The following is a 23,264-nucleotide window of genomic DNA, read 5'->3' on the forward strand; positions in this document are numbered from 1 at the left end:
TCCCTGTTTTATCCCTTGAAAACGAGAATTACTGCATTCGAATGCGTGGAAGCGTGACACGCCTCGTCGCAAGGTCTGCCATTGCAATAGTCGTTTCTCCAAAGGGTTCATCCCGACTGCGGTTGTTAAAACTTGTGAAAAAAAATGGGTTTCGAACTAACCGGGCCAGCGTTGCGGAAAAAGTCAATTATAGGAAACAACGTTGCAACGACGGACGCTGCGGTGAAACGTTCCACGCTTTCCACCGGTCGTGTTTTTATTTTCCACCGGCGTTTTTACTCGGCGAAATTTAGTGTTGGCTGTTTGGTTAGCGAGGAATAACGCGGGAACAAAAATTCGAAAGACAACAGTTTTATATTACGCCCCAAACGCTGTAAAAAATGGTGAAAACCGGGGCAAAGAATCCAATTACGCTTTCATACGAACGATCAACTCTGACAATATTGCCACTTTTTTTTTTGTACGAAACGTCGGGTTTTCTTCTTATTTATACAGAGAACACATTATCAATTAAAAAACAACTCACTTTGAATTATTAACGAATTTAAAAAATAGATTACGAGTTTAGTAAATGGTTCATATTTCTCTTATACCGTTTGCTTGGAGTATGTTTGCAGTTTATTATTTTCTTCCGTGGAAAATAATCTGTGCTGCTGGCAGAATTTCCACGGAAACCTGTCAGGCATCCTGCGCGTTCATGAAAGGGTAATATCTATTTATACGTGTACAATCTCATCTTATTACCATCGTGTAACGCGGCTTTACATTCCATTAATTGAATACAAATAAACAGATGGTTTTAATTAACCACGCGGAAGTCGAAACGTTACGAAGATGTCGGCAACGATAGCCGATACTTTTTAACCCGTTAACTGGATCATTTCTCGACGAGAAACGTCCTCTGTGCATCTAATTGAAATCTACTAAAGACGAGTTAGCTCTCGGACTAATGCAAATATGGGGTAATACGTCGCGGATTATTTCCTGCATCGAAGCCAGCTTTTGCCACTAATTTTATCATTTTTTCTCGATTGATCTAGTTTAGGGATAAGTTTATTTATCGTTGTGCAACGTTTGCGCAAATACGGAGAACAGTGGCGGTTCAATTAACTCGAAACGAACGGAGTATTAATCAGAAACGCGAAACGCAGTTAACTTTATTACGAATGCTACTCGGTTCTGTCGCGTTTGGGGAATAATTTGTGTCGCAGGTGCGGCTAATATTTATTATGTTTGGCTCGTAATATGGACCACAAGTACGTCTCGATATTACAGTGCGAGGGGACAATTCGTTATTTAAGAGTTCCTCGATGTCGAAGATTAGTATCGATCGTCGGGAAGTCTGGGCAAAATGTTTGTTTCCGCTAAATTGTTTTACCAGTCAATTATCATCGGCTGTTATCTCGAATATTCGAGGTGTTTATGAGCAGCCGTTTCCGTTTCTTTTGTGCGTACCATCTGTCCACGCGAATTGCAACGATATTCGCCGCGTTCTACTATATTTTTAAACTTTATCGGACACGTCTCTTTTCGTTTTAATTAAAAAAAATAAATAAAGTAAATGTCGGTCGTTGTCGATGGCTGTTTGGCTACATAAAATTGAGATTATAGGGACAGCGAAGGACTTATCGCCTCGAAAGATAGCCTCGGGAATATCTTTTTCGAAAGGAAACTCGTTCAGGAAATATCGACACGAACAAAGGATTTGCGAATGTTTAAAACAAGAGACAAGTTTAATCTTAAATACAGGCTTATACTTGACGTTTCGACCCCTGGTTTTGTGTCATTCTTACAAAAACGGGCGTTCATTTTTTATTTCTTGTGTGTGTTTAAAGCAAAAATTAAATTTCCTCCAGTTAAAGATAAACGAGAGTAAAACCTAGAACGTTTAAATTTTAGAGAAATACTTAATCGCTACGTAGGACTGTTTATTAATTTTCCGTTGGCTACCTATAATTTCTCTTTGCATTCAGACGCTTGTATCGTCTGGTAACTCTCCATTGTACCAAATAGTATCCACCCGTCGAGATAAATAAATAATTACGGAAAAATTGCGACCGATTAATCGTCGGTGAAACCACGATGTCTTCGGGCTGAAATTAAACTGCAGATTATTTAATTAGTCGACGATAATCCGCGGCTCGACCGATGGCTAGTTCCAACAACAACTTCGTGTCAAGGATACGATCCGTTCGTCGTGTTTTCTCTCGGATTGGATTTTTCATTTTCGCCGTGCATTCCGTAAATAACTATCACGCGAGCCCATTCCAGTCCGTTTCGATCTAATTACCTTGAGTGGACGTAGTATTAGGACGTCCCATAAATTCCTGCCATTCTTCCTTCTCAGACTGCAGGACTATGAAAATCGCAATCTAAAAGAGAAACGAAATTGATCGGCCAACGCGAACAATTTATAAACATTTCACCTTTTTTCCAAACACTAACATCTTTGATTTGTCATTTAAAATTTTGAAACTCGAGATTCGAATCTAGAAACTCTCTTCGAAACCTTACATTCCCAAACACCAACATTTTAATTATAACGTTAACACTTTGACTGCCACGAACTTTTAACAGTCGAACTAAAACAATTAATTCCCAAGTTGAAACGTTAAAGGAAAATAAATTTTAATAGGCTTCATAAATTTTAACGAAGCTAAGAAAGTAACTACTAGGACAACTTTTAAGTTGTGTAGTTTACAATTGACTAAAATTAAAGTTTTGGTCTTGTAAACAATTTTAGGCTTCTACACTGGCAGTCAACGTGTTAATTGAGCAGTGTTAGCGTAGATCTTGCGATGCTATACTTATACACTCGCATAATCGACGTTCTGTAAATCGATTATTCCGAGCGTTCGCGTTGGTCCGAAGATATTTTCGGTGGCTGGACTTTTCAGTGGGCGAATCTTTACGCAACAGTTTTCCCGTATGTCGTATTCAAAAATACATTGTCGGACAGAAAATAGAATTATTGCAAGAAAATAAAATTTTTTCGTAAAGTTACGACGCCCCCTAAAAATAGAACACCTACTGCAGAGAGCTATAAAGATGAGCGACGTGTAAGATTATGCAGTATAAAATCGAGCTATTTCGGTCCACGGATCGTCGTTTCGACTTTATCGTTGCATAAAATACGTTAGTAACGTTTTCGTTTTAATAAGCTGCTTCGGGCTTTTTAATTATTCAAAGCGTCCGATCGATCGGGCGATGTTTGTTGTTAATAATCGCGATATAGATACAATGAATAACGTCGGTACGTAATCGTACCCGACGCGAATCACCGAATTGTCGCGGAATCATCTTGTTTGTTGAGAAAACACGCGTGGCGAGCGCAGCTGCTATGATTTAAAATCCGTCCGTTATCGTCGAGGAGAGATAAAAATCGAGCATGTATTAATATTGTATTACAATCGTGCTCGTGACAGCACAATAAAAATCGCGAACCACCGAGTCCTCGATCGTTGATACCAGCTTCGACGGCCTTGGTTCTTATTTCCCGCTGCGAGTCGAAGGGTTAATGCAAAATTATCGCTCGGTTTATAATTATCCGGTGCGACATTGACGGGTCTTTCGCAGCTACACCGAGGATCCATGTATCGCGACGTATTGCAGACGTTCAAACGCGTCTCGTGTTGTTTTTTAACCGTTCGATTATCGCGCGAGACGTTGGACGAAAATTTTATTCGATCGATAGATAAGCAAGACGACCAACGTGTAGCAATTCGTGCGATCGAACGGTTTAAAATGTTTAAAAACTCGAGAAATATTTTTTATGGAAAACAGATATCGAAAATCGAAAATATGTAAAATGAAACAGTCGTGATAAACAAGGTTTTAAAAGTTAAAAATAAATTTGAGAAAACTTATCGATTATTGTATTTTTTCAAAGTTCTAGAATAATAGATTGACACTTGTATTTTATTTATAAACGAGGTATTTAATAAACATTAAATATTGCATAAAGAGTGTTTTCTGTAATAGATAAAACGAATTTACGTTATAACTGTCTTAGTGGGCGTATATACAATAATAATACAATAATTTAAGAAGTCTCAGAATATAGAAAATCATAAGAACGTACATTTTCAGTGCCTGGATAGCTCAGTCGGTAGAGCATCAGACTTTTAATCTGAGGGTCCAGGGTTCGAGTCCCTGTTCGGGCGAGTTTTTTTTTTCCTCCGAATATTTTTTGCTCGTCTACATAAATTCGTATCGTGAAGAATTATAATAATGTGCATTTTCATTGATTGGATCTAATTAAAATGAACTGTAAAATTCTTTAAAATATAAAATAGCTTATAGCATGATACAGTAAATTCACCGATCTTGTTCGATATACATTGCTAGATTTACAACATTTAGATTTTCGTTGTATTCTATTTTTTGACTATGGATAAAACTATGAATAGATACATGGTTTCTATCCAGATCTTCTGTATTACGAAACAATAAAACTGACAGGTGACTTTCCCAGAAGCATTTATTTATTTAGACAGTAATCCTACGTAATTACATAATTCTACTAGATTCCGTATGATCGTGGAGTTCCTCTTTTATACTTGCTCCCATAAAATGGAATACGTTTGCATACTACTTTCCAGTCCGTTAACCAACAAATAAGTAATATGGTGGACGCACTGTAAGCCAAGGCAGATACTTTCCTGTAAAAAGAACAATTGTATCTTGGACCGAGTCAATAATAAATATTAACCAATAACTACCCATTTCTAGGAATCGAAATGTTTTAATCTGAAATAAATGTAATATTTCTGCTTGTAAATACTGCATTTATTTCAAATATATTTTTGTATATTGTACAAGCTAATATTGCAATATATAAATATTATTAAAAGAATGTTTGTATATAGTTAGTTTAAGTATATCATCTATTTATTTCTACAGACACCAGAATAAATCATTATTAAATTCTGAATGATAAATTTGCTCTGAGAAATCTAAAGTCTGAACTCTGTTATTAATAATACGCAATAAAGCAACGAAGAAATATTATTTTCTACGTACGAATAAACGTATGTTATTATCTGTTGACACTCGTATAATTATTTTAAAGAATAATGAAATCTACAGTTTCTTATTTCCCATTATTCGGTTAAAAATATTAACGAATCGTTTGGTCACGATTAAAATACGATCGTTTGAATATAATGTTTACGCTTTGTTGAATTTACGCGGAGATGAAGTAACGATAAAGGTTAAAGTAATTCCGCGATGTCGATAGCAAATAAAAATCGTTTCCTCGAGAAGTTAAGGTGATAATTTATGTGTAATTTTACCAGACTGCAGCTCGTTCTTGAATAACCGACCATTTCCCGTAATAAGAAAGATATTTCTTCGAACGGAAAAACATTTTCGCGTTAACTCGTTCGACGTCAGCGATGCCGATGTTTGACGTTAATGCAGCGACAAATGGACGCGAGTCGCGAACCTCGATTCGTCCTTTTTTCTTCTCCTTAATGTCCATTCCAACTCATCTCCGTCAATAAAAATTGCATCACCATTCGACTTGTTTAACTGGCTTCTACACTGCATAAGGAAGTTAAGGTGATCCTGATTCGTTTGAGAAAAATCTCGTGTATATCATTAATACTCCTGTATATATAATGAACTCTACATACAATATTTGTCTAGTAAAATTTTAAAAAAATATTAATTACTGAGCCATTATACGCTTAGGTGTCAATAATTCGTGTGTACCTTGACTTTTCTCATTTTTAGTGTCCTATTATTTTTCCATATTCTTTTATAAAATAATTATTATAAAATTTCATTTTGTCTCAGGTTCCACGAAGATACGAAGAAACTTTTTCTTCCTATGCTCGAGCGTAGTTCGTACGTAACAGTTCCTTCGACGATCGGGATTAGGATCGCGATCAATCGCGTTTATCTAATCTTGTACGGAGGAAGATAGGTTTTCGGTGTCGAATAACAGGGAAACGCGACACTTTCTTCGCGTGGGCTGCTGTACGTACGAATATAAAGCGCGTCTCTTGAATAGGATCTACATATATGTAAATTAAACGCACACGTGTGCTTCATATTTCCGTCGCGACGCAACGTATAGAATATTTCGGTTTTCAGCCGGCGTATCGTCTCGCGTGCAAACACATGGTTAGCTAGAAACGTGAATTGTTGTTGGTGTCGACGCGAGTCTTATCTATTCCAAAAACTGAACGTCGAAAACAAGAGAAATTGAGCAACGATCCGTCCTATCTAATGGAATATTTGACACGGTACAAGGCGGACGAATTTCGTCAGAAATGTCATCGTGACCGATGCACTTGTTATCGATCGTTCGAAATTCGTAACTCGTTACAACCGAATGTTTTGTCCAAAGTAGGGAAAACTCACCGCTAGTATATTCATCGAGCGAAATTACTCGAGATAAAAATTTCAAAAATTATTAAAATGACAACGCTCAGAAATATAAAGAGTTCTCTTTAATCTCGAGATAGCTAAAAAATGGAAATATCCAATGTTTTGGGCTGATAATGGTTGACATGCGGCACGATCTATGAAATTTTGCGGTCTCCTTGACCTTCTTATCATAAGTATTATTATTTGCTCTTTTAACGTCAGAACCTCGGTTATTGCAAGGAATCGGAGCTGAAAATTTTTGCAATATTTGATTATCGTTCAGAAACAATATCTCCATAAATAATATCGTAATATAGGATGCAAAAGGTACGAAAGGATTGATGTGATCGGATCGAGCATCGAATTAATTAAAATCTGTGCTCTCTTTTAAGAGATGCGAATTTGAAAGTCGCAGGTTCGGGATACAGAAACGGATTGACGTTCAGACGTTTATCGCGCGGAAGAAATTAATTCTGTTTTCGGTTGGCGTTCGTGTCAGATTGTCAACAAATGTAAAACGTGACGCAACTGTATCAGTTTCGTACGTAATCTGGCGAAATTCGCGCGTGGACCGACACACGTTCGCGTATTTACGCGGTCGTAGCGATTATCGAATCCACGTGCGAATTACCGAGCGAAACGAGCAAATAAGGCCGAAAAGAAAACAGGCCGGAGTGACTATCATGAATAAAGAAGAAGTTTACCGTAACTCGGTTTCGTGGAACGCGGTTTATTTTTCCTTTCGACGAAATTCGTAATCGCGCCTCCGGGTGGTTGTAGACGCATCCACGGTTTATTGTCCCGTCGCGGTTATTTTTTCACCTCCTCTTTCAATTTTTTTTTATTTTCCTTTTAACGACGTCGTTCGCTCGTAAATTCTTTTGTCTTTGTATCGAAACCGTGTACCCAGTCGACGCGGTCCCACGTTTTTCAAGCCCCTCCTGGTCCCGGTTCGTCGCCTCCTCTGAAAGAAAGCCTCGCGCGCACATGTGCCTAGGAGAAGATCTTCGACCCCCGTAAATCTCGTTTCTGTGAACCCGTTCCTTTCAATACAAACTGCACCACGTGGCACCACGTGGCGTCACGTCAAATTAAACTGCGGTTTGTTTTCCATTTTAACGGGCCGACGCAACCAACTGTTCCGCGTCAAAACGATAACACGCCACGCATTTTTCTTAATCTTTTTCAGACGCGATCGAGTGATAAATTGCTCTTACGTTGCCTATCAACTTTTAGTCAACGATAGATTGCTTTTGCACAGGTTCTGTGCTCCAAATTATTCCGGAGACAATTCGAATTAACCCTTCGCGGACGGAGAGGCGACTCTCGGTCGCCACTCGTCCTGCCGCGCGAGAGTAGATTATTTTTCTGGGGACTGGAAATCCGTTTAATTAACTCGTACATTCTCTACAAACATGTAAAAAGGCAAAGAAACGAACAGCCAGTTACACATTTGATTTTCGTCAACCACGAGATAGATCTTCAAGTTCGACGTCCAACTCTGAAGAAATTCGTCTAAACGGAAAGCTTCGTGTAATTCTTACTGGCACAAAGGATTGCAAAGTTTGTTCTAGTCGAAACGAACCAGGGGGAAGACACGAGACGATTTTTGTGATACATGTCCAGATAAGTCAAGAATGCATCTTGGTCAATGTTTAATAAATTATCATACCAAGCGAAACTACAGGTCTTAATTTTTCTAAAATTATATTCATAAAGCTGTGAATATAGATAAACTATCGAAATATGACGTTTTTGTAAGATAATTTATATGTATTGTGACGTCGCCTCCCATGCTCGCCACTAGAGGGCGTCGCGCTCTCACAAGCGCTCGATCGACACCTTGGTTACTATACACTCCTCGAACGACTTCCCAATACTCCAGTCGTCTAACGCAGGGCCTGCTAGGAAGCCTTACTGATGACTCCACTCCTTTCCTTTTCCGTCCCACGATTCTCACGAATTTCCACACCGCAGCGAAGCAACGCCACAGTAAGATCGTTTAATTGTACCATGTAAGACCAAAAATCGCCTCGTCCTGCTACCTGACCCGGCTGAAAAAGTCGTCCGCAAAGGGTTAAACGTTCGTTGATCGTTTGCATGGAAGATCAGGCGCTCCCCAGGTAGTTTTCCACCTTTCTTGCTGGAATTCCGTGGAAATTGCGATGATCTCGAACTGCGACTGGTGCCGCGGCGGATTATGATGTAACCGCGTTGGAACGGATAGCTGGATCGTGTCCTTGGCAAAGACCTACGAAACGCCCCGGGGACATTATCCTTGGAACGGCGCGATTACGATCAATCAGAGCCGACGACTCTCCGGGTCCCGTCATTATTCTCCCTGCTTCTTGGCTGACGTGATTATTGATTAGTCAGTGGACAGCCGCTTCTCTATTCATCTCACGACCGTGCAACGTGACGGACTCGCTTTTTTTCCGGTTTTCAGTCGTGCCTCCGTGCCTACTCGCACACGCGAACGCCAGATGCAACCATTCGATTTTCCGATCGCGACCGGTGACGTTGTCTTCGCGTTACCGTCTGCATTTTGCCAAGTGGCAGCGATCGAAGGTGAACGCTGGTCAGATAGTCGCTTCGACAAAGAACGAGGAAGCATGCTCGCCATCGGCTAGCAACGATTTAAAAATTGGGAACGTCGAAGGAAAGCTTGTAATAATTTTATACAGGGTTCATTTTTCTTATTTGTTATTATTACACGTTAAAAGTTTAAGTACATACTGTTGGATACTACTTTTTAGTAATTTACGAATACATATACCGGGTAATTTTCCTTCCTTCAGTTTCGAACATCTGTAGTGTCCAACAACATCAACAAATTAGGAATAAAATAAGAATTAAAATTGAAATATAAGATCGAGAACTCCCTGATGGTTTGCAAAACTATTTAAACAAAGCCAAGTATAGCCTGCTAGATATTGGCCGATCGCAAAGTAGGAACGAACAAGCGTACGTCAAAGAACGCTGTCGCAGGGGCGATCGCAGCAGCGTTCGAATGCAGAAATCATATCGATCGACGATCGGTATTCAACGAACGCGCTGTTTATTTGACCGGGGACATTTAAATGCATCCTAGTACTTCCGAGAAGACACTCCCGGCGATTGAATCTATTCAAGAGCTTGCAACGCGCTCGCCTCGGTTCTCTAAAGCTTGCTTCACACCGACTTTCGAAAACGTAATCCATCGGTGTTGAAATTCTATCGAAATTGATGTTTATTCTACGCGTTGTGAAGAGGAAGTCTTTTTTATTCGAACGTTGCACGAGTTTCCCTGCCTACTCTTTCATCGTGTCGCCGTCGGGTCGCGAGCTAGCGACACGATGGAAGGATTCGAGCGTCGGTGGCGAAGAAAATCGGGACGATCGACGATTTCGTTAGTCGTACAGCGAAACGCGACGATCAGGAATGTTTAAAAGTTTATCGAGGCGTGCAGGTACCGTTCGTGCGGGGCCTTCCTGTGTATTCAGCTCCCTCGGATCCGTGACGAAGGCCGCGCTCTGATTTACGTTTCCGCTCGCTCGTAAAACGACTTCCGGCGACACCTGCGCTCCTCGGGGCCCGAAGTTACGAGCCGTGGCGGGCCGATAGTTACGTGCAAATTCCCGCCAGCCCTTTGCTCCCTTCCCAGCGAGGAATGCGTCTTTCCAGCGATGGAACTGACAAGGAACTGGTGAATTCAAAGTATGTATAAATGAATAATAATTTATTTAACAGTATCGGGCCCCACCCTCCGCATTGATTCTTAAAACGAAAAACGAAATTCTCGTCCAGCGAACGAATCGTACCGAATTTTTTCGGCGATTCGATTTGTCATTTATGTTGGAATATGGAAATTCGAGTATGAGGCTAATATGTGATATCTGTGTTATCGTACAATTGTATTGGTGTAGGGTTTGTAAAACTGCTGTGCACGTTGTCGACCACGTCTTATTTTGTATATAAAGTCTTGTGAATATATTTCACCAATCAACAATTTATTAAAAGGATCGAAAAATATATGTAAACATTAAATTAATTCTAATTCTATCGGGACGTCGATGACGAACTGTTCGCGTTTTAAGAAAAAAGCAAATGGTTATTCAGGAAGATTCAGGAAATGAAACGTAACGGTTCGATATTAAAATTCGCCAGCGGCTTGTATCTTCCATTTTTTATTTAGTAACGTGGCACGCGTCCTCGAACCACCCGGTCGATATTAAAAATTCAACGGGGGAACTCGAGTTTTGCGTATTTTTATTAAACGATACTGTCTCGAATCCTTGACGTGTTCAATATTAAATCCTCCTGTCTGCGAAACGAGCTTCGAGCCGATACCGGATGCGAAATTTAATTCGACGGCATTGATGGAAAATTCATATTTCCTGAAGAAACTGTGCGCACGATGTGCCATATGCGACCATGATTGCTCTAATACGTACGGGGCGTTTCAAAATGATGGGACCGTACAAATTTCTCCTGCAAAAACGCCACGAAAAATCTTTCGCAATCTGAGACTTCGTTTTCGTGTTAAATCGAGGAGAATCGATCGATTTTCCCAGGAAATGAGCGCGTTACAGAGAAAGGCGAGCAAAAAGGTGGAAAGATGAAGATAGAAAGGAGTGGGAGAGAGAGCAAAGGTCGTGTTAGACGTTTAGAGCGACAAGATACGGCTCGATTCTAAATTTGGTCGAGCAGCTCGAAGTAGGCACGGTAGCTTTCGTCTCTGAAAGAGCATTAGTTGGCCGAGAAGGGAAACGCAGAAGGGGTTGAGGGGGCGAGGCGCAGTCGAACAGACCGTTCATTGTTTGTAATAGGCTGTCTGTGTATACGTCGCGTTCTAATTTCCTTCCTGTTTACGTTCTTCGTGGCTGCTGGCCCGTTTTTCTGGCTTCTGGTTTGAACATATTTTGGATCGTTTTTCTTGGTTGTTCGTCGAAATGCTCGGGAAATGGCACTCCGACGATGTCGAAAGCTGTGCTCGCGTGACGTCAAGTCACGACTTCTATTACCGTGGCAGTAAATGTCACTGTTAGAGGTTGGGCAGGTTTCAAGAAAGATACCCATAGTTTAACGTATGAAACAATTAGTGTGCTCCATTCTGTACATAGTCACACTTCGAAAGCTTTGGAACGCACACGAGGAAAAATTACAGTATTTCTCGTATGGCTAACAAATCCAAAAATACAACAGAGTATTCTTCCAGTTTCTATATTAATCTAATTCCTTATCAGTCTATATTGTAGCTTATACATATTTACGGGTATAGAAAAAATTAATAAATCATATTCGATCGAATGTCGGGAGTCCTCAGGATTCGAGAGAATTGAAATTCCATTCGACGATCATTATTCTTAATGTCTAATTCTCAACTAGAGAATAAAAATAACGAGAACCATATGGTGAACAGTATTTCTCACGTGATGTTCTTTGCAGTTTTTTATTTCTTTATGTCGACACTCCTGGAGGAATGGCATGTTTTATTAATGGCCCTGGAAATGGCCCTGGAATTAAAGACACCAGTGATGGGACCAATCCAATGTCATACCCATTAGTATCAATACGTATCAATTCTCGAGTACATACTTCGTTTTACAAAGTCATGCAAGACGCTTCGTAATATTCTGCCGTTCGTCATAGATCCAGGAAATCGATGAAGTTATCGTAAACAAAAAAGGAATTGGTCTCCATCCAGCAATGATTAATACAGTAACTATCATACCAGTGTCCATACACTAAACATAACTTAAAACTTCTCATCGTACTTGCTTTTTTAACGTCGTTTCATTAATTCTAACTAATTTACTCTGTCTTGCATCTCGTTTGAGAAATTGATCCTTTAAGTTTCGTTTCACATATTTCGGATCTATGCTTTCATTTGCTGTAAACTTGAGTTGAAAAATTTCCTTTAATTTTGTCGATAAGTGCAAAATTGTTTGTCGACCATGAAACGATTAATTTGTTTCAATGTTACTCGAAAGGAGCTCCAATGACGTTCGTAACATTATAAACATTTAATTATTATGAATAATATATACAACCTTTAACCCCAATAGCTGTGCTATCTCATTATCTCGTATATATTCTGAAGAGCAAACAAATATTATAAAATTTACAAGATTATTTACAGAAAAGAAAAAAAACATACTGTTTATACGTTACATTTAAAACAGAAATCGCGTAAAAAACTATCTAAAAAAAAACGGTTCCAATAAACCGTGAAAAAATGATATTCGCGAAAAGGCAAACGTAAAAAGTTTCTAAAATATATATCTAGTTGAAACCATGCTCGAACGAAACTTTCACGAAAGAAATCAATAACAAAAAGTTGTTTGTTACCCGAGTCGCGGATAATAATCGCCAAGCATAAGGAAACTTTTTGAAAAACAACTCCAACAAAAAAAAAAAAAATCCCATCATTATTCGCGACCGAAACTTTTTTTCGATAATCGTTATCGACGAAGGAAATTCCTATCGATCGTAATAATTATGTCGGGAACAGTTTTCGTGGAACGAATCGCTTCAAGTATGTAACCATTGTAATTAACCGGGACAAATTTCCCTGGTCGATAATTGTCATGAGTAAGCGAAATTTCCTTCGTCGATAATGGTTATCAACGACGGAAAATAACTTTCGGTCGCTCGTGGCCATTGTTAGCGGCTGAGAATATCTCGCCCGTGAAAGTAATTATCGTTCTATAACTGTTTTTATTTCGGTTGGAACGGCGTCTCCGTGGTTCTGCTCCATTTTTGGCAGCTTGGGAGCACGTGTTCCACGAAGGAGACTCGAATGTTTGGTATATAACAAGAAAACGACTGTTCTCCTTTCCCCTACTGCCCCTCTGTTCGTGACCGGCTCGTTACCTCGCTACACGTCGATGCACGGCTTCGTGCGTATTCGTGAACGTTCGTGAACGCGAGTCAAGTACCCGAGCAGCAATCTCGGCTGGCATTGCTTGTGGGAATACCGAGGTGAGCGGAACAGACTGCCTGGTGCCGGCAGTCATACGGATAGATCCCTCTCCTTCTTTCCTTCTCGCTCTTGCGCCCGTTCTCCGCTCCACCCCCGATCGTTCGTGTCGCGAGCCCCACGCCTCCCTCGTTTTCCCTCTGCTACCGACTTCTTTTCCCTTTTTTTTCTTCTCTCTCCTCCCCCGTGCATCTATTTCCTTCCTCTGCCCTGCCTCGCGAGCTCGGAGGTCAGACCAGAGGAGCCAAACTCGGGCTTTACGTAATCTTATCGGGCCGACGTAATTGCAGCAATCGTTGCGCTCCGCGTGCACCAAGGGCGAGGGACTCCTACCAACGCTCTTTGGAAAACATCAATGGCCGTGCACCGTGATTAAAACGACCTCTCGATTCGCTGGTAATGCTCGATACAAATACGAACTTCGAATTTTGTAAGGAAATTTTATTTTTCGTAATCCAGACAAATTTTTTTTGGGAATATTATCGAGTCGTTTTGTATATTAGACAGAACTATGTTAAAGTGTGAAGGAGTAACGTTTAAAAGCTTACCATAAGTCCAGAAAATGTGACGAACGAAGAAGTATTGACTTCTTCGAGACCATCGGTTAAATAGAATAAAACATTTTTTTATTTTTGAAATATTTTAAATTTAACCTTTAAGAGGATCAGTGAGGCCCTCCGCAAGTTTAAACCAATAATTGTTTAACTCTCAAGTGGACTCTCAATCTCAATTGAATTATTTTACAGCATTTAAACAATAGTGAACTAATGGAGGATTACATTGACATACGTTATACAATATTAATTTATAGAATAATTCAGTTGAGATCGAGAGTCTACTTAAGGGTTAACGTTGGCTCGATCATGGGAGAATTACGATATCTCAAAGTGGAATTTTTTCTTTGCGCAGAAAACAATCGAAATAGCAAGAAACGCACTGTGTTCGCCAAGGCAATGCTTCCACCCCGTATCGCCTCGCCCGCCAAGCAGTTTCCAGCTAATAAAAACATCTCTGTGCTTGATCACCCTCTTATTCTCCGGATCCCCGGTGCTTCATCCCCTTCGCGGAGATCAAGTTCGCGCTCAAAAGAGCTCATTTCGCGTCAAGATGCCAAAGCAAAAAAACGAGAGAAGTTCTGAACGGGCTTCGCAGAAAATAATCTACTCCCGTCGCTTTGAACATCAGCGTCGTATACAACTCCGTACCGACTCGAAAGAAGTCTGCTTTGAAAACTGTCACGACTGTCTTATCGTCCTGTCGTTGAAAATATCGAAATATCGGCCAATGCAGAGAATCGAGGTATTTTAAAACACAACAGGTGAAAAGGGGGGATGGACGAGGTTGGAACGCGATTTGTGAACAGCCCCTAATTCGACGGCCACTGGCGATGTGTTGTTGGATCGGTTCCATCGTTACTCTTTCCCCGGTGAGTTCTCGTTCGCGTTGATTTACGCCCGTCGAATCTTTCGCGAGTAAACACCTCGCCAGGTCCGGAAATAATCGTGCAATTTTCCCGCGAGGCTGAACTTTCCGGGCAGAAATTTCACGCCGTTCGCGGCCCGGCGCGAGATTAATTCGATGTTTCTCGCGAGGCGGAGTATTAAATTTATTTATTTACTTTAACGAGACGAGGGCCGGGGAGCCGGTAATAACGTCGAGACTATAAGCTCGCGTCTTCTTTGCTGTAGGATTCGTTGCGTTCAAAGTTTGAAGCGACGGACTTATTGTTAGAGACGAGGCTTCTTCGGTAATCCCGCTGACACGTTTATTCGAGCGTCGTCGAGCATCTCGGAGCAATCTTGCCTCGATGCATTTGCTTACCTTTCCGTATGCAGAAGTATTTCGCGGATGCTATTAACCATTCAATAGCGGTGCGCGAGTCGAGTCGAGCAGTCGCCGGATAAACAAGCGAAACCGCGCTTACCAACTGAAATAATAAATGATCGAATAAAAGGAGCAACGTGTGTGCAATTTGGAGCAGAAATTTTTAAATACGTTCGGCATTACCGACGTTCCGTTCTTGTTGCTTTGTTTACTTTGAAAGCGTACAAAATAGAGTTTTAGCGATAGATAAGCAATAAGAACGGTTCAATTTTGACGTTAGATTATATCAACCAGATTAAGCCAGACGTCTGGGCTTAAGTGACTGTGTTCAGGGAATATCCTGACATGTGGGATCCACGTAATTGGCGGATCGGGGGCGCAAAAGCGATGAAAAAAGCTCGCACGTTTGCTGCTTTCGACCTTGTCTCTTACAGCTATTTTTGTAATTCCAGCAATGTAGCGTTCCTTACCTTCGCAGGAAGTTTTCGAGATGGTCACGTTCGGCCTAAATGCAAGCCTATAAACTTGTCAGAGTTTCTCGACGTTTCAAATATTGTAGATGGTTTAACGAATTTATTTTTAAATGGTCTTGAAAAATAAGAATTGGGGAATGGTCGATTCGGAGGGTGGTGCTTCTTAGACCCATTTTATTGGGCTAGGGATTCCTAAGGTGGCTGGTTAGAAATGTTTTTATACTCAATCAAAGTCTAGTAGATAGAATACACTATTTTTAAATAATCTGAGAAATAAAGATTCCTAAATGGTCGAACGGGGGGTGGGTGTTTCTTGGGCCCATCTTAGTGGGTTAGGGATTCGTTGGTTGGCTCGCGCCCGGTAACAGAACGAAAGATAAAACACGGAGCTAATTTTGCGACCGCGCGAGAGAGTTACCGGGCCGACCTAAATGCATGTGCATACATCGGCCAGTTGCATGTGCAACGTGTACACAATGCGCACGGCCGTGCATAGCATGAATACGAGAGTAGCCGGCTGGCAGGCCGATCTTGATGCCATGGATCGCATGTCTGCCAATAAACGATCAACGCTCACACCCTCCCATCCGTCATTCTCGTGATTTACGAGTCGATCGTTTTACTTATCGCTCCCGTTTCCCTTGTCTACGTTAGCTTCGTTCATTATATTGTTCTCTACCCTCTTACCAGACGATACCTCGATCGCGAATTCGATTCTTTCTCGCTAGATTCGCTCGATCATAAGCCTGGTACCGTTGAAATAATTTACTATTCGGATATTCGGCAAAAATAACGTTTGTGGGCTTAGCGAGGGGAAACCCCCAACTGTTCAATCTTTGTTCTTGATTTAATATAAATACACATTATGAAAGTTGTCGAGGCGAGTCTCGGGAACAATTTTCATCAAATAAAGATAATTCTTTGTTTGCAATTTTATCGAGCATCGTGCAGGATGCAGAGTGATAATTATTTTCCTTCCTAAAATAATAATAAAATGGTATCGAATAGCGATGGATCGTTTTGCACGATATTCCCACAATAAAATTGCAATAACTTTATACAGCTTGCAATGCTCGTGTTACCAGCGTTGGGATCCAAATCGAGTCTTGAACATTCGGAATGTCTTGAAAGCCTTGAATGGCTTAAAGTTGTTTTATATCTTATAGAGCCGGTAAACAAATGTAAGAAAGATTTACAAGGAATGTAAAAACAAGATTTTTATTGACAATGGTATCTTTTAATCTGATTGTATAAGATAAACAGGAGCAAATTCTTTGGTATCATAACGTTACCAGCGTGCAGTGTCAAGGTTGCCAAAGGTTAAATGTTTAGAAGGCTGTCAAGGTTCGCGAAACTTTTTAAATATTCTGAATTTTAAAAATATTCTAGACTTTGAGGAGTATTTTAGCCTCAAGGACAGCTCCGAGGCACCAGATTTTTTATTTGCACGAGAATCTCAAATGTTGAGGATTTAAGTACCGACGCTAGGTACAAGGAGTTTATGACAATTCGTATCAAGGAAAGACGACATATAAATTTAAAAAAAGGTTTTTAAAATTCTAGATCCAGATAAGAGAAATATGAGAAGTAGTTTACCTTCTACTTTATATTTTACAGCAAAATCAAATTTGACAGCGTGTTAACAGGAATGCGAAGTTTTTAATCGTTTCGGGGCTGTCTTGCGACTAAAATTGGCACAAAAGCCTCGTGGATCTTAAATATTTTGAAAATTTGGAATATTTTTTAAGCCTTGGCAATCTCGAGCACGCTTAAACCATTGGCAATATTGACGTTGGTTGTTGGTATCTTTATGGTACTTGAGAATTTGTTCTTGTTTATCTCAAACAATTAGATTAAAAGATGATATTGTCAATAATATCTTGCTTTCGCATTCCTTGTAAATCTTTCTTCCCTTTGTTTACCGTTTCAACAAGATATTTAACAATCTCGAGCATTCGAAAGATTCGAACGATTCAAAGGATTCAAACCGTTCGATATTTAGTAGACTGAAAAATTTGAAATTAAAAAAACAAAATCGAGTTCAAGGGGTTAATATACTGCGATGAGACAATTATTAGGGGAACCTGGATTTTTGGTCGCTTAATTTAAACCTGATACTTTTTTACCATTGCTTTCTAGGACGGTCATCCGCCCATTTGGTCGCTCGTTCGTCCATTTTTTTCCCCCCGTCGCGTCGTTTCCCGCGGTACTTCCGGTGAAAATGCCCAGTGGTTTGTACTCGATCGGGTTATGCAGGCCGGTGACATATTACCGTATGGAAATCGGAGCGATCGGTGCCTGCGATCGTCGCGGGGAATTCATTTTTCGTTCGTCGACCTCGATGAATATTTTTATAAGCCGCAGACCAACGCGCGCAGTGGGGTGAGTCCATAGAACGATCGTAAATAACTATCGAACTAATGGTTTTCGACATAAATGGCCGGACACTTTTTTACAAGGAACGACTGCCCGTATCGATCAATAAAAAATATACGATCCCATTTAAAGGAACATAATTGACCCGTCTTCCACTCGTCCCACCCACAAAAAGAGACTTTCATAACGCCGATAAATTCCGAAAGAAATCTAATGGATTTTAAAAGATCGATCGACCGTCCAAAGTTTTCGAAGCTTCGTTTTATCAGTCTCTATGAACGACGTAGCGATTTAAATAAATATTTTCTCCTCTCTCCGTTCTCGAAAAGAAGTTCGCCAGAGCCTCGTATAAATAATGGATTTCATTCGAACGACAATCCCTGGTAAATTCGATCGAGTATCGAGATCGTATACGTTTCGAGGCCTTATTTGGCACGGAAAGGTCACAGCACGCAAAAGCTGATCCAACATTTGCGTAAAATCCGTGTCGTCGAGTGACTAATGGAAGCCTGACACCGTACGACAAACAACAGATGGTAGCCAGCAAGTGTTTTTCGGCACATTCTTGGTCGAATTTCCGACCCGGGGTTATAAATATCTACCGCTCCGGGCTTTTTAAAAACGACGTAACATACTCGCGATCGTGTAGCGATCCATTTAATCGCGATAAAAGCAACCGGGACCGTGGAAAATAAAAAGCGATCGCGCGACTGAAATTTAAAGGTGCGTCGAAAGGCCTTCGTCACGGTTTACGTCGCTTAACGGAGCCGTGTTTACACCCCTTTAAGCTTTTTTCGACACCTCCACGCGACGAAATTTCGTTTCATTATTCATATTCACTGCCAGATCGAAACCGTACGATATTCTGCAAGACCAAAATTTTAATTTTAGACCATTGTTAACTAAATAATTTAAAATTTGTTTCGATATTTATTTGTACAACCTTGCTAAAATCCACAAATCCTACCCAAATTTATTTTCCTCAATAACTCAACTCGAGATTCAATTTTTCTAGTTCCATAGTGGAAAATCCTGTTACCTATATACAGAGTATTCGGCCACCCCTGGGAAAAATTTTAATGAGAGATTTTAGAGGTCAAAATAAGATGAAAATCAAGAATACCAATTTGTTGATAGTGGCTTCGTTAAGAAGTTATTAACGTTTAAAGTTCCGCCAGTACTGAATTTTTTTCTCGGAAGTGGGTAGGATTTCGGGGGTAGGTCTATTCACCAAAAATGATTGTAATTGACCCCCGCAACTGAAAATAATTTTTTCGGAACGATTTGAAAAATTTTTTTTTGTCGAAAAATTTAGGCACCCCCTGTCGATTTTTCTTAAAAATTCCTTTTTCATTTTTAGTAATTTTGTTTGACGCCCTACAGAAAAGTTGTCTAATACTTTTTTGTAGGTACCCATGAGCTCTACTTCAGGAGAAAGTTTCATTGAAATATAGTCACAATTGTAGGAGTTATGGCTGTTTGAAAATTGGACCATTTTTATGGAGTTTTTCTCATTTTGCGGGGCCAAGGACCAACTTTTCGAACATTTTTGCAATTTGTTCATATTCTCCACCAAAATATGCGTAGTTTGCTTTTTTAAACATTAAAATCGTCCAATCCATTCAGAAGTTATGACGTTTTAAAGATTCGCATGAAAATTCGGGCAGACATTTCTGGCCAGAAATTATATTTTCGGTAAGGAATTTTTTTCTCGAAAATGGTTAGGATTTCGAGGGTATGTCTATTGACCAAAAATGATTATAATTGATCACTGCAATCAAAAATAATTTTTTTAGAACGATTTGAAATTTTTTAATTTTGACGAAAAATTTCACACCTCGAATTTTTTTCTCAAAACTGGGTATGATTTCGGGGTTATGTGTATTCATAAAAAATTATTGTAATTGACCCCCGCAACCGAAAATAATTTTTTCCGAACGATTTGAAATTTTTTAATTTAATTGTTAATAACTTTTTAACGAAGCCTTCATCAACAAATTGGTATTCTTGATTTTCATCTTATTTTGGCCTCTAGAATCCCCCATTAAAATTTTTCCCAGGGGTGGCCAAACTTCCTGTATGGGTGACATGACAGTCAAAGTATTAAGATTTTTTTCAGAATTAATTCACGAAGATCTTCCCCTAAAAATAACAATTGGGAAGTATTTGCAGATTTAGATGAAACCTATTGCGGTATGCGTAGATAAAATATATTAAATAAATACATAATAATCGTACAGTGATGGAGTGGCATGCAATCTGATCGACGATAACTACTTACGATGACCATGCAATCGGTAATCGTGTTTTCATAATTGTCGGAACGATTACATTCTTCGTTGCGATACGAATCGACAAATTAATAACAAAACATCCAAAAAAGGCGAAAACGAAAGTCATCTTTCGTTGCACAATTACGTGTTAAATTATTTATGATGTAACGCGTGGTTACTGATTAACCTGAATCGACGATTATTCGATTAATTTTAGCAATTGTCGTAATTACTTTTATCGTCATAATTATATATTAATTTAATTAATTTAAGCAAAACTGTATCTCTCTTTTATGGCATTCGTTTAAAAAATTTAATGGAATATTTATAATCGTACAACTGAATCTTTGAGTCTGATTTTGCCGCCATGATTTTTACGAAGTAATTGCGAGCGTCTAGTAAGCCAGACAGGTGACTAATTAGGGTGGCTGATTAAGGGTTACAGTTACGTGGCTGGCTAGAGGTTGTTCATCCCTCATAAATAGTAATTATGGGGGGTCGTAAACCCGGTAATTTGTCACTATAAAATAACTTGTGTCCAATTGTACGTTGCTTAGGAATCGTATCATTCTTCTGGACGTTTCTAGTCTCTAACAAAGTCATTTCAAGTTCCTCTTAGAAACTCTGAGGGTTGCATCCTTAAATATGAAAACACAGCGAAATAAAGAAATCCATGTATTTGTCTGCAAAGCGACAAAAACAATATCCAAAGTCGCAAGGTGAATACAGTAGTATTAATCAAGAAGTTGCAAAAAATCCAAGATGACGAAAAAGAAATGTAATTATTATTAATGAAAGCTCCACGTGCGTTCGTCTGTCAGTCGCGAGGGCATTAATCAGTTTGATTGCGCGTTATTTTTCTCGCGAAATCGCGTAAGACGGAAGCGTAGAGAATTTACCGTGCCCTGCACCGCGAAATATTAAATGTTCGATCTTTTCTCTTGCATCTATTTTTACGCGTAATCGCGCAATCGTCAACTCCCGTGCGGAGAAAACGACGAAAAAGTTTTTATCGGTCATTGTCGAGCGTCCTCGATGACGCATTGTTGGCCAGAGTTCACTCGTAACGCGACAATAGTAATCGACTCGCGAGTTACGTGAGAAGCAACGCGAATGAAAAATATTCAATAAGTTATTTCTTCGATGTTGCTGCACGGTTTGGATTTTTCTCTTGTACAATTTATTGTTTCGAGCTTATTTATACCCTCGTTCGCCAACCGGATATCTTGATACGTCAATCGATATTGAATATGCTACTGGCACACCGTGGAACACACACATAACAATGACTTTCAAAATAGCGAAGAAGCCACGTACATATTATAAATCAACTCCGGCTGGTAGACATATTTCGTCCCCGATTGTTATTTTCCTCTCGAATCTCGTATACCAGCAGTTAGATTGTAAAAAGGCTGAAATACAATCGAAGGGAAAGCATGAAAGCAAAATCGTTGCCATGTGCTTGATTTACCAGACCAGAAACTCTTGGGGCACCCAGGTATACGGTCGTTGAATACCTAAGGGAAAGTTGGCCATTGACACAAGGGTTAAATGTCACTTTTTTTTACTAATATTACAAGGACGTTTCATCTTGGGGCTTTTTTAAATTATTCCCAGGGTCTCATTAGACCCGTATGGTTATAGGATAATCCTAAATGTAATCTGCAAGGATCCATGGACGATGGAAAAATTTCAAGTCGACTCCAGCAATGGCGCCACTATTTTCGCGTCCGATGTTGGCTTTAATAATTCATCGCCTCGAGGTCCCCTTGTTTACTGAAACTCTTCACTGCCTATTTCGCGTGCTTCTTTTTTCGATGTTGGGTTCAATCAAGTCGAATGTAAATTGTCGTCACGCCGCCGACATTATTCACCGTTCTCAGCAATGCGAAACCGAGGCAAGAGTGTCTTGACGTAAATAAATCCGTGAAATATCGCGCTCGAAAACCATTAACGGTCCACGATCCATATTAATCTTCGGCATCTCTCAGGGACTCGAATACGTTTTTAACAGCGTACCGTGAACGTATCAAATATTCTTCAAACTTTTCGTCGATAAATCCGAAACTGATAACGCGAAAGTTCCTTGATAAAAACTTGAAACGAACGTGTTTTTTCGTAATTTCTGATAAATGATTCTAAGTAACATTGCGCCGATTTACGTAAATGTAATAAGTCCCGAATAGGGTTGAACGCCGAATCGAGACGGCCCGTTATCTTTTATCACGGTGTTTGTATCGCGTTACTAGGTCGCGGAAAGGAGTTTCGCCGGGGAAAGTGGAAAGAAAGAAATCGCGTTGTTGCGTCACTATTGTCCACAGTTTCCGATAACCGATGAATCAGAGGGTTTTTATCGTGACCGTGAAACCGTTCTCGAGTGTTTCTGGAGAATATTTTTTCCCCCCGTTCGCGCGAGAAATCGCCGCGGTAAATTTAATTCCCAAAATTAGCTGGAATTCATAAACAATCTGTATCTAAGAATGCAAATCTTTTACTTCACGATAACAATGAGAGAGCGGTTCTATGTAAAGAATGATTTATTTACTCTCGAGACGAAACCAAGTTGCGATCTCGTGAATCAGATCGCTTTATTGGAAATGCGTTTGTCACGCAGTTGATTTAAAAATCTATGTTAAAAAAGATAGAACAAGGGAAAGTTTACGAGTTATTTAAAGTAACGTAGGAACAAATTCACATTTCTATTTTACGTAAAAATTTCTGATGTATGTAACTCTTTGAAAAAAAAATTTTCGAAATAAGTCGTAGCGCGCAGCGAGCTCGCACGTTGGTGTAAGAAAATATTTCTTGTATCAGATAAGAAGTAACCAGGTGGGTCGTGATGCAGCCATTACGTGGCCGTCTGAGTCACGCGAATTTTATTTCGCTTTTCGTCGGCGAATGCTCGTAGTATTAAAATAAATATCTGATACTGTTCTGTAATAAAAAGTTGCTTCGTTCCCCGAACATTTTTTAATACAGCCA

The 23,264-nt window shown here is 39.8% G+C and overlaps 1 protein-coding gene and 1 non-coding gene across 5 annotated transcripts in view; both read left to right on the forward strand.

The window, feature by feature from the left end:
* Sesn (Sestrin) overlaps nucleotides 1-23,264 on the forward strand; it is a 218,060-nt gene that overhangs the window by 124,952 nt on the left and 69,844 nt on the right. The window contains exon 1 of one of the 4 annotated variants that reach the window (XM_076772806.1): nucleotides 14,739-14,762. The exons of the other annotated variants lie outside the window; for them this stretch is intronic. The gene's annotated coding sequence lies outside the window, so the exon portion shown is untranslated. Of the gene's footprint in view, nucleotides 1-14,738; nucleotides 14,763-23,264 lie in introns of those variants that run through there. 4 annotated transcript variants of the gene reach the window in all.
* Trnak-uuu (transfer RNA lysine (anticodon UUU)) lies at nucleotides 4,091-4,163 on the forward strand. Its single transcript has one exon. It is a non-coding gene; the product is annotated as a tRNA-Lys (tRNA).

Source organism: Colletes latitarsis, chromosome 9 (assembly GCF_051014445.1).
Source record: "Colletes latitarsis isolate SP2378_abdomen chromosome 9, iyColLati1, whole genome shotgun sequence".
Classification (NCBI taxonomy): Eukaryota; Metazoa; Arthropoda; class Insecta; order Hymenoptera; family Colletidae; genus Colletes; species Colletes latitarsis.